Raw genomic sequence first — 13767 nt, forward strand, 5'->3', positions numbered from 1 at the left:
TTTCACAGCTTGTTGATCCACAGGACATACTTGGAGCATTGCACGCTGATTCGTAAAATGAAATTATCGTGCTGTGGGATGAAAAATGGAAATACTGTGCACAGTTCAGCATGGTAAAGAAAAATGTAGGTAACTGAAAAAGTAAATGACCAGCGTGTAATCTTCCTCCCCAAATACAACTCATCACTTATGCTGGGGGGTTTCACACTTATGGAACTTGGAGCGTAATTTGCAGCACGATTTGTAACTGTAAGTCTCATATGATGGGAATAGGTATTAGTAAGTGACAAAACAAAACAAAATTACTTTTAAAACAAAAACAAAACAAACTGAAATTTTTCACCATACCTCCCAACATTTTAGTACCTGGAACAGAGAACGTGGCCATGTCACATCACAAAGAGGGGTGTGGACACTCCTCCAGAGGCCTGCCGGATGGGACAGCGGAACAGAGCCCTAAAATCGGGACTGTCCTGCCAAAATCGGGACTGTTGGGAGATATGCTGTCACTATAGAAAGTTAGCGAGACAACTTGGCGGCAGGCCCTGTGATGATTGGTGCCTGTTATTTAAGGCTATATGACACACAGGGGATATGTTGGCGGGCACTTACAAGTTGGGTATATTATATTATATCAGTGGCTATACATGCATGTGTTAACATGAGTGATATGTGTTTGTGGTCTACAAAAAGGTACCTGCATACTTTTCTATGCCACTGTTTAGCTTTTTCTACAGGTGAAAATCTGCCTTCACCTGAGGATCTGCTAATCAATGTAACTGAGTAACGAACATATGCAAATCATCTAACTATTAGGAATCCTTTTTTCCTGTGGACAATATGATGACCACACCACATAATTGAAACCAGATTTTTGCAACTTTTTATTTTGCTGTTGTAGGACAAATAATACAGTTTTCTTTTCCTCTTTTCCCACGAAGAGATATGTTTTGAATTGCTAGAAACAAATATTTGTGTTCAACAGCAGCTACCCATGATACCCTTCATTTCCTGCTTACGTGGACGTCCCCACAACAGTGTTAGAATTATTTATTTATTTATTTTCATATTTTTTGTTGTTGTTGATTTTTGCAAAACAACATATGTAAAACATACCAAACATTATACATATGATTGACAAGATGTTTCTACAAAAAAAGAGAGTGACGTGTGACAAGATTTTATGCATGACTGGAGAGACACCAACAGGGCCAAAATTCCCTGATACATAAGAGAAGGGAAGCAACAGGACATTTTAAAGTCTCTCTCTTGAGACAGAAATCCCTTGACTATCTGAATAACACAACCTGAATACATTGACATTGCACCAGTGCGCCTGAATGGTTCTTGGAGGGTGCCTCCACAAAATAGTGGCATGCATAGGAGTGCAGAGCATATGATTATCAGGATGAGCCTGAAAAACCCGACTAAGCGCACTACTCCTGTGAATATTAAAGAGTTAAAAGCTCCATCTCCTACTCCCCCACTTTCCAATGATGCCCCCTCTTTTCTCAATAGAGCAGAGCGTAGGTCTGTTCTGAACAGGATTTGGTTCCTCCCATGCTCAGAAGAGGCCCCACTTTGCTCTATTGAGAGAGATAATCAGAACACAGCTCCGAGCACATATAGTTAAATATTTGATTCTAGCAGCAAAAAGACATTAAATTCCTCTCCTGAGTGATGTTCTGGCACAGGACGACGGTAACTATGGCACTTTGGAAAAAGCTTTCAACTTTTTTACTATGTTGTATTTTTTTTTTTTTTTTTTTTTATAATTATATCGCTAAACTCAAGTGACAGATGTTTGGTGCGCCTGCAGTACACCATCAACTGTAATTCCTACAGATGTTGTGCATGTGTAGAGTAACAAAAACATGTTACTACTATTTATACTAAGGAAGGAATTATTAACCGGGGCTATACAAAGCATCCATGTGGCTGAGAGGCCGTGGTTCTCTTGACTTTGAACTGACAAGAGTTTGTAGACATAAGCAAAGTAAAGAGGGATGACCTGGCTATCATTTGTTGATAAAATGTTTGTTTCAAATCAAATTACATTAATAAAAAAAATGACCATTGAAAGCACACACATCAGATATGACAAGTGCGGCACTCTGTGGAGCCGATTTATTAAAGCCCTGCTGCCGGTGTTGGGAAGACTATTTAACGAGCACTTTTAACTTGTACCACTGCCCTAAGCCTGGGCCTATGTGGCTTTTCCAAATATCTGGGCCTCGGGCACACCCCTGTTAATGCACCCTCTTCAATCCTTGAAATTTATTTAAATATCTTCTCCTACAAAACGGAATCTTGTTTTTTCATATGACTGCTATAGGAGGCACACAAGTGTGGCTTTTCCAAATATCTGGGCCTCGGGCACACCCCTGTTAATGCACCCTCTTCAATCCTTGAAATTTAAGGAGGCACACAAGTGTGGCTAGCCCGCATTCAGCAAGGAACATCTAGATCACGCCATCAGTTCCTCCCATCAAAGGATGCAATATTTTGTGCACTCACTGCATCAATGCACAAATCTGGGTAAAAATAGGTGCACAGTATCACAAAGCTATAATTTGAATTATATATATAAGCCTTATTGAGTTGGATGTTGGAACTTAAGGTCATGCTTCACTAAAAATATTCCCCTAGTAGAGAAAACAGACATCAGCATGATTTACAATATACGGAATATAATAACAAAATTGTATTATTGTTGGTTGTGAAGGAAATCAAAGGCAAACTCCCCTCAACAGTAAAAATTTAGTTTTGGGTGAAGGCAGGTAACCTAAACTAAAATACAAAGATTAACTAATTGCCCTTTGTAGATCTGGTGATTTTCCTTTCATGTGAATGAGAAGTTTGTAGGAGACAGAGTTTTACAACCACTAACAAGGCCCACCAGAGAAGAAGGGAGGGTCTACTGATTGGATACTTACATTTACCAGAGAACTCATACACTCTTTTATGTTATTTTAGGTCATTTAATTTCACCCAAAATTACATTTTTTGTTATGGGCGCAGTTAGCCTTTAAAAAATTTGGCAGAGCAAATGTGGCTACTCCCATTCATAAACACTTATGAAGGGACTGTTTTACGCAATTTATTGTGGGTGGGGGTATTGTCTAAAAGCCAAACAAATATAAATCTATATAATTTTATTTTATAATTGCATACTCTCCTAGTGAGACCTTCTGGGAGAACAGGCAATTTTCTTAGAAGGGTGCTGATCTGCATGCAAGATAGGTGAAGACATGTCATTTTAACTGGGCCTGCAGATATTCCCACCCGAATATCTTACTCAACAATGGTGAGGGTTTCACCAAGAGAATAAGAGAACGGGAGACACTCACCGTATAGGCACTGTCTCCTCTTGTCTATCCTTGCTAGTATGTACTACCCCCACAGGCCTAGTGCCTGAAATTTGTTGCCCACTAGCTATGGCTTATTCAAAGTGTCCTTCCTTTACTAGGCTCTGAGTCTAGATAATGCCTTGGTAATACGGCACAAGCTTTTAAGCCCAATTTAAATGTGCCCCCATAGGCTTTTAAGTCTGAACAATTGTGCGCCACAGAAATAAATGAAATAAAGGACCTACAATACACTAATGGGTCTCACAGGCCTTGTGTCCAACTAATTTCTGCACAAGGCCTTGTACCCGAATGTTAAAGAAATAGAGTGTAGTCACACGCCTGTGAGAGGGTTCCCAAAATATCTTACCTGTCTCTGGCAATTTGCTTCTCCAGTGGATGGCCTCCAGCAGTCTTCTTTATTGATTCCAACATTTCTTGGCTCTCCGCTGTCTGACGTTATCTTCTGTCTTCAGTTGTAGCTCTTCTGATTTGCCCAGCCGTCTTCTTGCTTGATCTCCGTGCCACTGCTTCACTGTGATTCTTCTTTCTTGAACTTATCTCTGGAGCTCCCGTTGGGTCTCTCTCCTCCGTCAGACTGACTGTGCTGCTCGCAAAGGCGCGAGGGTGCAGGGCAATGAAGGGGAGAGCACCAATTGACATGCCAAGACACCCAAATTCAAATGGCTGGAGGTAAGCACTGATTGGCTCACCGTCCTGGCCACTGATTGAATGATAGCGAATCTCTTCAGATTCTGTGCCACCTATGCAGGGGAGAACTGCAGAGAGGCCAGACTTACCTGCTGGGGAATGGAGGTTGGGTAAGTAGAATCTTCTTTTCTTCACCTCCTGGCCAGCTCCGTTTCTGTCCTCTGGTTGACCTCTCTTCTTTGTCCTCTTCATGGACACTGCTCTGTGATGCCACAAATCACGTAATTAAACCCTGGGATGATGAAATTACCCTCCTCATATGATAACTTGATGTCGTTATCAGGCCATGCCCACGTAAATGAAAGGCAGACAAGGAAACAGGATCAGTAGGCATTTTAGCAAATCAAAAATAAAGATTGCCCAAAACAGTGGTTTTAAATAAGGAATGAAGGGACATGTTTTTCTGTTGTTAATACACACTTACTGATACACATTTGCTGTTTATACACACCCGTGATTTTAGGTGGAGTTTACAAGTCTACTTTAAGAAGATTATATGATACATGGCAGTTTTCGGAAGCAGACAAAAAGGATTAAATCTCTGACAGCTCTTTTGTTTCTGTAGGAGGTATTCAGCATGTGATCTGCATTCTGCAATTCCTGATCTGCTGTAGTCTCCACAGAACATAGTGCAGCAAACAGTTTAGCTGAAAAATTACTAGCTATTGTATGTCTCAGTTTCTAGCCAAATCTGAGTGCGTCGGTATAGTCACTAGAAAAAAGTACATAAAAATGGTAATATGTTTTTGTTATAAATCGTTATTTATAGGTGTATAATACATAAGGTTTTGAATATTGGGTTTTAAAAACTATTGTGACATTTTGTATCCTTAGTTTTAATGGTTAGCAAATCTAAAAATTAGAAAGTGACAAAAAATAAAAATATATTTCACTACAGTGTGCATAACAATATAATAATAATATAATAATATAACACAGCTGTTCACATATTGTGTTTACGAAACACCTATAGTGTAACGCCCCCAGAGGTGTGCGAGAGTGTGATGATTATGGGAAAGTAGAGAGTTCAGAGATTAAGAGAGTTAAATTCGAGGTGAATGGCTGAGATTATTTTGCTGCCAATAAAGTTAGATTGGATAGAGATCATGTGCAGCCCTAAAAAAGTTTGACCCAAGAATGATAGCCTGTAGATTGACTGAAGTATTTTAGGCTGTTTTCAGATGGCCTCTGGCTTGTGTGTCCCAAGCTACGGTTACTACTGGCGTAGATTCATAACTTCCAACATTTGAAATTTGTAAAGCGGGACAAAGTCACGCTTCCTCTGAAAGGGGGGGAATGGCCGCATCACATAAGGGGTCCACCTCACAACTGGCATGGTCACACATCCCAGGGCCAGGTCTTACGCTTCTAAAGCACTAAGCCACGCCTGGTCAACCTGTGGCTCTCCTGGTGTTGTGAAACTGTAAGTCCCGTGGGCAGCACGGTGGCTTAGTGGTTAGCATGTCTACCTCACAGCACTGGGGTCATGAGTTCGATTCTCGACAATGGCCTTTTCTGTGTGGAGTTTTTATGTTCTCCCCGTGTTTGCGTGGGTTTCCTCCGGGTGCTCCGATTTCCTCCCACACTCCAAAAACATACTGGTAGGTTAATTGGCTGCTATCAAATTGTCCCTAGTCTCTCCCTCTGTATGTGTGTGCGTGCGTGTGTGTGTATATGTTAGGGAATTTAGATTCTAAGTTCCAATGAGGCAGGGACTGATGTGAGTAAGTTCTCTTTACAGCTCTGCGGAATTAGTGGCGCTATATAAATAGGTGACGATGATGAAGTCCCAGCATGCCCTGCCAGTTGCTGGCAGGATATCTACTTGGAAAGCATGCTGTGGCTAGAGAGCCACAGGTTGGCTAGGCTGCCACCATCACCCTCCTCTTTCCTAATGAACACTCAAATTGCCGCACGCAACAGGGGCACGGGCACCTACCTCTGGTGCGTATGGGACCTGCTCACAATGGTGAGCAGGGATATACCTGCCAACTTCCCATGAGTCGGGACAACAACGCTGAACTGTCCAGCTGAAATCTCTACATTTGGGAGGCAAGGAGATTATGCCACCCATGGTATACCCAAGGGTGAAACTGACAAGGAACATTTCTACTGTACCATATATAGTTTTGTAACAGTAGTCCTTTTTCTTGTTTAAAAAAAATAGAGAAATTTATAGCATAATACCACCCAAAACTGAAAATTCGGGTGTATTACTTACTGGGATCAGTTGGGTCTCCCTATGTCTATAGCGGTCAAGGAATACTTTCCTTGTTTCTTCTGCAGTTTTCCTGCAAATGGGAAGATTGGCATTGCAGGGCATTGATGACACAATGTGGAGCCTATTTAAGAGTTATCTCTGGCAATAAGGATGATTTATTTATTGCTGCTCATCGCAGAGAAAACAAAAATTCCTTGTCACTGCAATTTACCAAAAATCTATATTTCTGGGGCAGCTGAATATTACTGTGCCGAAGCGGTTAACCTACCCCTCGCCGGTACAGTCTCTGCTCGCGCAGGCGTATTGGAACTGAAACTGATTTGGGCTTTTACTTCCACCAATATTAAAAAACTAAAAAAACATTTAAAAAACTATTTTCAAAAATTGACATTTTTTTTTGACATATTTAAAAATGCTTTATTCAAAGAATAAAACATTTTTAAAAGTTATTTCTATTTGTTATGGCCATCCTGGTATATACATTATTACTGTTTAGTTTATTGAATCCCACCAAAAACAGAATTTTCAACTTTGGATGGAGTTATCCCTTACAAGTAAACCAAACTTTATTTTATAAAATGATAATTAAATACTAAAATGTTTATTATTTTTGTCATTTTGCTTATGTATTATAAGGAATATTGCACTCCCTGCTTTAAAATAAATGTATATGAAAAATATTGCTGAGTTCCATGCCTTATATAAAAGAGCCCAAGAAGCAAATTTGGGTTATGTTTACTATGTGGCGTTTCCAAAGAACCACTGATTCCCAGCACTTTAAATGCATTTTTTGAAATGGCACTTTTATTAAAGACAAAGCCAGGAATCGGAGTTTCTACGGAACCTCCACATAGAAAATATACCCTTTGGTTTTTATTACTTTAGAAAGGTTTTGTTATAGTTCTCAGATGTCTCTCACCTAAATTCATTGATCCGTTGTCTGCCAGCTTCAATACAAGATCGCATAGCACTGAAGTCACACACTGAGGGTAAGATAAATTGTTATTATTTCTATGTTTATTTGCAAAGCAACAAACATTTTCCATAATGCTGTATACATACTGTATAAACTAGGAGGAAAGTAGTGATGGTCCATAACAAAGCTTTTATTCTAGTCTTCATTCTTTTCCACTCTGCTCATTCTTTAGAATAATTAGTAGAACTGAAATCCCAAGCTGGGCTCCAGTGCACATGCACTCCCCCTAAAAAAAATTTGCTGTACAGCCCGGTGATTGCTTGTTACATCCTTAGGTGCGTATATATCATATATAATACAAAATTATGATAATATATGTATAAAGTTCAGTAAATATATATCTGTTTAACTGGTGAGTTCTAAGTAGTATTGCTCTACCCACTGCAAATGAGTATGGATATTACAATATATATAAATTACATAAATTTACATAAATTCCATAAAGGAACACTTTCAATAAACATTAAAATGTGAAAGCAGCAATCCCACATAAAAGTTTTTTCTTTTAAATAGCAAGTTACGCATAACACTTTACGCATCATTATCTCCTTTTCAAAATGTCTCTGAAGGGTTGACAAATTTTTCTGTCAGACACAAGCTCACAGCCTTCAGCATGTCTTGTAATGGCAGAGGAGAAGGAGGATGTCATAGTGCAGACAGAGCTCAGGGAGACGTCCCAAAGCCTCCCTGCTCACCACCACATGTGACTGTGGTTGCCATGGTAGTCTATGACACTTTGTAGAATTCCTAACTAATAAAATGGTAAAAACTGCAACAGTGATTTTTGTTATACGACATTCCTAATTTTTATATGGTTTGCTGCTTTAACTGTCATGATCCTTCCTGTTAGCTGAGCCCTGGAAACTGCATGCTCTGAAAAATGTTTCTCCCAGGGCTCCAGCTTTTCTTTCTGCTTGCTTTTTCCTACCCCCCCCCCCCCCCCTTCCTCTGTCAGAGATGTTGAGCTGGGTAAGACTGTTAACCAGTCGAATGTTCCAGGGGCTGTAATTCTCAGACCAGTTACATTGGCCAACAGGGGCATGTTGGCCATTGCAATTCACCCCAGCATCCGAGTTTCACTGGTAGTTGTACAAGGTCTTTGTCCAAGCCTTAAGCAAAGGACAAATATGTATGATCAATTTTCGATCAAATCTGAACTGTGCAATTTGTGCGTCTACAGTCAGATGTGTTACAAATGTGTGTAACTGAGAATTCTGCATTTTTATGTAGAAGTAGAATAGCAGTAATCTTTTACTGGTTATAGCAGTGTGCTGGGGGATTTTCCTCTCTATTTTCCCCTTTCTGGATAACCCCATCCTTTCAAGCACCTGCTGTGAACCTATAAATTGATTGAACAACTTCTATTTCTGTATAATTATATAATCCAATAAGATCAAAATTAAGTATTCAAGCCAAGCAAACTATACATAGGACCAGCTCTTTAAAACTTTGCAGCTGCAGGACAATTTGTAACAATATTAAACAATCACATTTATTGGATATAACTTCAGCAAACTTATTTGCTGCTTGTAAACAATTCTGGTTTGAGAAATAAATACCATTACTATTCCTTTAATAGGTAAAACAACATTTACAAACTGCTGAGTTATAATGTGCAGAAAGGAAATCCTTATGTTTTAAATAACGTCTGTATATTTCCTCCCAATTATGAAACAAATTGACCTTGTGATCCCTCACGGTGACTTGTGGGCAGTATTACTTTTAATAGATGGACTGTAGCAAACACTATGTCGGCTGAAATTAACCGTAGGTGTCATTTTTTGCCTGACCTCATCAATATTTTATTACTTATGCTTATAGGTCCATATTGATTTTCCAGCAATCATTAGTTGTATACACATTACCTGTAACATGTTTCCCAGGAATTGTGCATTATCAATCTATATGGAGCAGTCAGGGACAAGATTAAAACACATTTAGGAAAAGCAATGTATTGATCTATACTTTCCTGCGCCACACAGGATGGAACTTGTGCTTAAGCTAATGGGCGACTGGCTGAATAAACACATTGTACAAAATAGGATTAAATTAAACACCTTCACATGGAATATCGCCTAACTCATCCTATACGTGTATTTCTGAAATTATTATAAAATACTACACAGAGTACTGATGTATATATGCTTTTTGTGATTTTTACACATTTAGGGCAGGTCAGTTAAGCATAGCAATGCCAAATATATATTGTTTAATTGAAGTATGAGGGAGTACGGGAGAACTACGTGACATTCGGGAGTCTCCTGGCAATTCAAGGAGAGTTGGCGAGTATGTCATAAATGTAAGTATATATTTTATTGTTTTATTTTTTCCCTCCTGTGTTACAGGAGTCTCTCTTCAGTTAAATAAGCAGTACATAACCTTCATTTTGAATACTGTGATCGCACACTCGGCTGACAATGATGACATGCAGGTTTGCAGCAAACAATTCTGATGATGGAGTCCTGGGTGTACATAATAACAGCCACATACAAATTTACACTGAACATTCTGTAAACTAATCAATCATGTTACAGATAACATGTAGGCTGGCAACAGTTGAGTTTTTTCATTCCCTCAGTACATTGTTCTTTGCCAATTAAAAAAAAAATATTTAAAACATGCATTGTAGGGGGAAAGAGCTGCCTTTTAATCTCTACCTCCTATAGGCACAGGCCGGCTATGCTATTATTTTTATTATTATTATCATAGATTTGTAAGGCGCTACAGTGCTCAGAAGCGCCGTACAGTAGGGAAAACTGTACATACATAAAACAGGGACATACAAGGCAGACAAAATAAATGCAGACATGAAAATGAATTGTATGAAGGACCCTGCTCATTAGAGAGCTTACATTCTAAGTGGAAGAGGGCACAGCTGAAATGAGCGGAGCAGCTCAGAGTGGAGTTTGGGACAGCTGTGAAGGTGCATTAGTGTGAATAATGTTATCGGTGATAAAGTTGTCTCTGAAAAATAGAAGGTTTTCAAAGAGCGTCTAAAAATTTGAATGCAGTGGGAAAGTCTGATTGGGCGTGGTAGGGAATTCCATAAGTGGGGAGCAGCACAGGAGAAGTCTTGTAGGGGGGAGTGAGAGGTGGTTACCAGAGACGAGACAAGGCGCAGGTCAGAGGTAGATCTAAGAGGACAGGAGGGAGAGTATATTGATATGAGATTTGAGATGTATGCAGGGTAGTGGTGTTGAGGGCTTTGTAGGTAAGGGGGAGTATTTTGAATTTGATTCTGCAGGACACAGGGAGCCACTGTAGGGATTTGCAAAGTGGGGCAGCAGAATGCTAAATCCGGCTCCAATTAAATCTTTGAGTGTCTTTCATGAACAGGATGTCCATCAGTGCTGTCTCTCATGTATATATGATTTTGGCAGGCATCAATATGTTCAATCTAATTAGTGATTTGTGAAAAATAATGCTACACAATTTTGTGTTCCTAGCATAGGGATTATATAAGGACTGCCATGGGAGCGAAATGGGACAATTGCTCCTTGCCTCAAATGTACACAAGTACAAGAATGCAGATAAAACTGCATTTTTCAGTGTCCATTGATCTATGTATGTGTTATATATATATATATATATATAAAAAAAGCCTGTGATTCTATAATTATTTTTATTCTTACTTTTTCTCTGCTGCTTTACTCCCATCTAATCTGATTTGTAAATTTCCTCGTAAAAAATACTGTAACGAGCCTGACCACAGTTGTAGTCAATCCCTCTGGGAACCGGGACATGTTTTAAAGTATGTGACTTCTTTTTTTGTCTTGAATAATGAATTTGTTGTTTTTTTTTTCCTATGTGAAATGAAGGGTTCTTTACCTATGCCAGAAACACAAAGTAATGGACTGATTAAAACAATGTGCATGCTATGTGGGAACAAATGTGCAAAAGTATGCATGTAACCCTATAAGAAAACCAGACTTTCCTTTTCTTCTTTTATATTTTAATATCCTGGGTAATTTTAGCTACTTCCTAACAAACTGTAAAAATAGAACAAATGGGTGGTCGTATTTGTGTCTGGAACAGCATCTGCTCTGCAAAATAAAATAAAAAAAACAAATCTATGTTGCTAGCTCCAGAAGCATGGACTAAATACCTCTGACACAATGTGTGTTTCCTTACAATCACTACTCTCACTTGTGCTTCCATTGCAATTTTCTAATTTCATGAATCTACAGCATTTTTTTTTCTGTATGGTTACTCAATAAAAAAATAAACAGTCAATTCTACACAGACATGATTATTTGGTGACACATCTTTTCTTTACAGTGCAATCTGCTTTTCTAGCGTGTTTTCCAGTCTTTTAAAGTGGATTTGTCTCTTTTAATTAACCATTTCTGACGCATTAGGACCTATACATGCGGTATACATTTCATCTAGTTCAGTAAAAGGACAAGTTCTTTTGCACGCAAGGTGAAGTTGACAAAATGTGCCCATTCTCCTCCCAACCACATGTGAGCCCTATTTACTCTACTTCCCTTGATGATTCAAACATAACGCATTGTGCCAGAAGTGACTGTGCCACACAGTTTATCAGCAGAGGCCAGTTTGGGTACCAGAATTTAATGTAGGCATAATTTTCTGCTGGCTAGAGGGCAACACAGACCTCATACTCCTGTGGCTAGTGGCCATTTCAAATGTATTCTCTGGTGGCTAGTATAAAATACAGAGCTGATTCTCTGGGGGTTAATTTAATATATGCAGGCTATTCTGGGCATCACGGTGGCTAAGTGGTTAGCACTTCTGTCTCACAGCGCTGGGGTCTTGAGTTCAATTCCCAAACATGGTCTTATCTGTGTGAAGTTTGTATATTCTCCCCGTGTTTGCATGGGTTTCCTCCAGGTGTTCCGGTTTCCTCCCACACTCCAAAAACATACTAGTAGGTTAATTGACTGCTACAAAATTGACCCTAGTTTGTGTGTGTGTTAGGGAATTTAGACTGTAAGCTCCAATGGGGCAGGGACTGATGTGAATGAGTTCTCTGTACAGCGCTGCGGAATCAGTGGCGCTATATAAATAAATGATGATGATATTCTCTGGTGGCTAGTATAAAACAAAGACCCAATTCCTTGGTGGCTAGTGGAAAATACAAAGCCCATTCTCTACTGGCTTGTATGAAATACAGACCTCATTCTCTGATGGATTAGGCCCATTCCTATGTGACTAATGCAAAAATAGGGTATTTTATTGACCTCAAAATCTGTGGATCCACAATGCTTCTTAAGGTACCCAAGTACGTCTTCGTGCCCACCTAGAGTCAAATCTACTTTTACTTAAGGACCACTTCCTTCATTGATTTAAATTTTTATGTTTTTCTAGTCATGATGGTTAGGAGATAGCACGACTATCTTTAATAAGTGCTACTTTTTTGTGGTTGAAGCTTTTTTTTTTTAATTAAATTTTGGATGCTGGCATGGATCACATAGTAAGTGTTATTATTTCTACTGATACAGTAAATCCTGTTTGCATTGGATATAAAAATAATCTGACTTAAGATCTCCCCAACAATAGGTAAAAATAATACAAACACAAAAATATACTACTGTTCCTATTTCTATAGCACCTTAAGACCTTAATTAAAAATACATATGTTTCTTAACTATATATCATACTTGCTGTAATATATTTAATTGAAATTTTCTGGGATTGCTGTAAATATTGTGACACGGACACTCCTCTGGTAATGCATACACGAACAACTTCTTGCTGAGTAAAAGATGCTTTTATTGTTACATCACAACAAAACAGCATACACTTATGTCAGGATGACACCAGGCGAAGTAACACTGACTAGACATATTCCTCCTGTCTAGACACCGGCCACCCTCTGGCATTGGTCGTCCTGCACATATGCACAATACAAGTTTATACAGACAACAACCCTCCCTTTGATCTAATTACCTCATTAGACCACCCTATATGCAGCCCTCCCCTGCAGACTGTCAGCTGAACATCTATCATCTTTCTTAGAGGACTGTGGCAAACCACTCCCTTTGTCACAGTATGCAAATTAACAATGTGAAACATTCTGGAAAAATATATTTATAGTAATTTTGGTCCGTTGTTCTCTAGTTAATGAACATGAACCATGTGGCACAAAGTCATGAAAGTGGGTCTGGTCATAGAGGTGTTTAAGGATGCAGGTAGACAATCCTGGTCTGTATTTACAAATACTTTTGTAGAATTAAATACACAAACCTGGGTGGTTTTACAGCATTGTATGAGGCCACATGAGTAACAGTCCCCTGGGTAAGTGAATGTTAGCCAGCTCGGAATTTTATCCTCTATCTAGATGTTTGACAGGGTCACGTTTCCAGAAGTGCAGAGACAAGTAATGGGTTCTGAGAGTGACACGACTGTATGACCCTGCCACATAACGTGAATGTAATTGGCAGCTACCAGGAATCCAATGCTTATTTGTCACCGAAGACTTTGCACTCACAGATCTTTACTTTTATTTTATTTTATTTTTTAAGAACAAAAGGACTTTTATAAATATAACA

This window comes from Mixophyes fleayi, chromosome 7 (assembly GCF_038048845.1).
Source record: "Mixophyes fleayi isolate aMixFle1 chromosome 7, aMixFle1.hap1, whole genome shotgun sequence".
NCBI lineage: Eukaryota > Metazoa > Chordata > Amphibia > Anura > Limnodynastidae > Mixophyes > Mixophyes fleayi.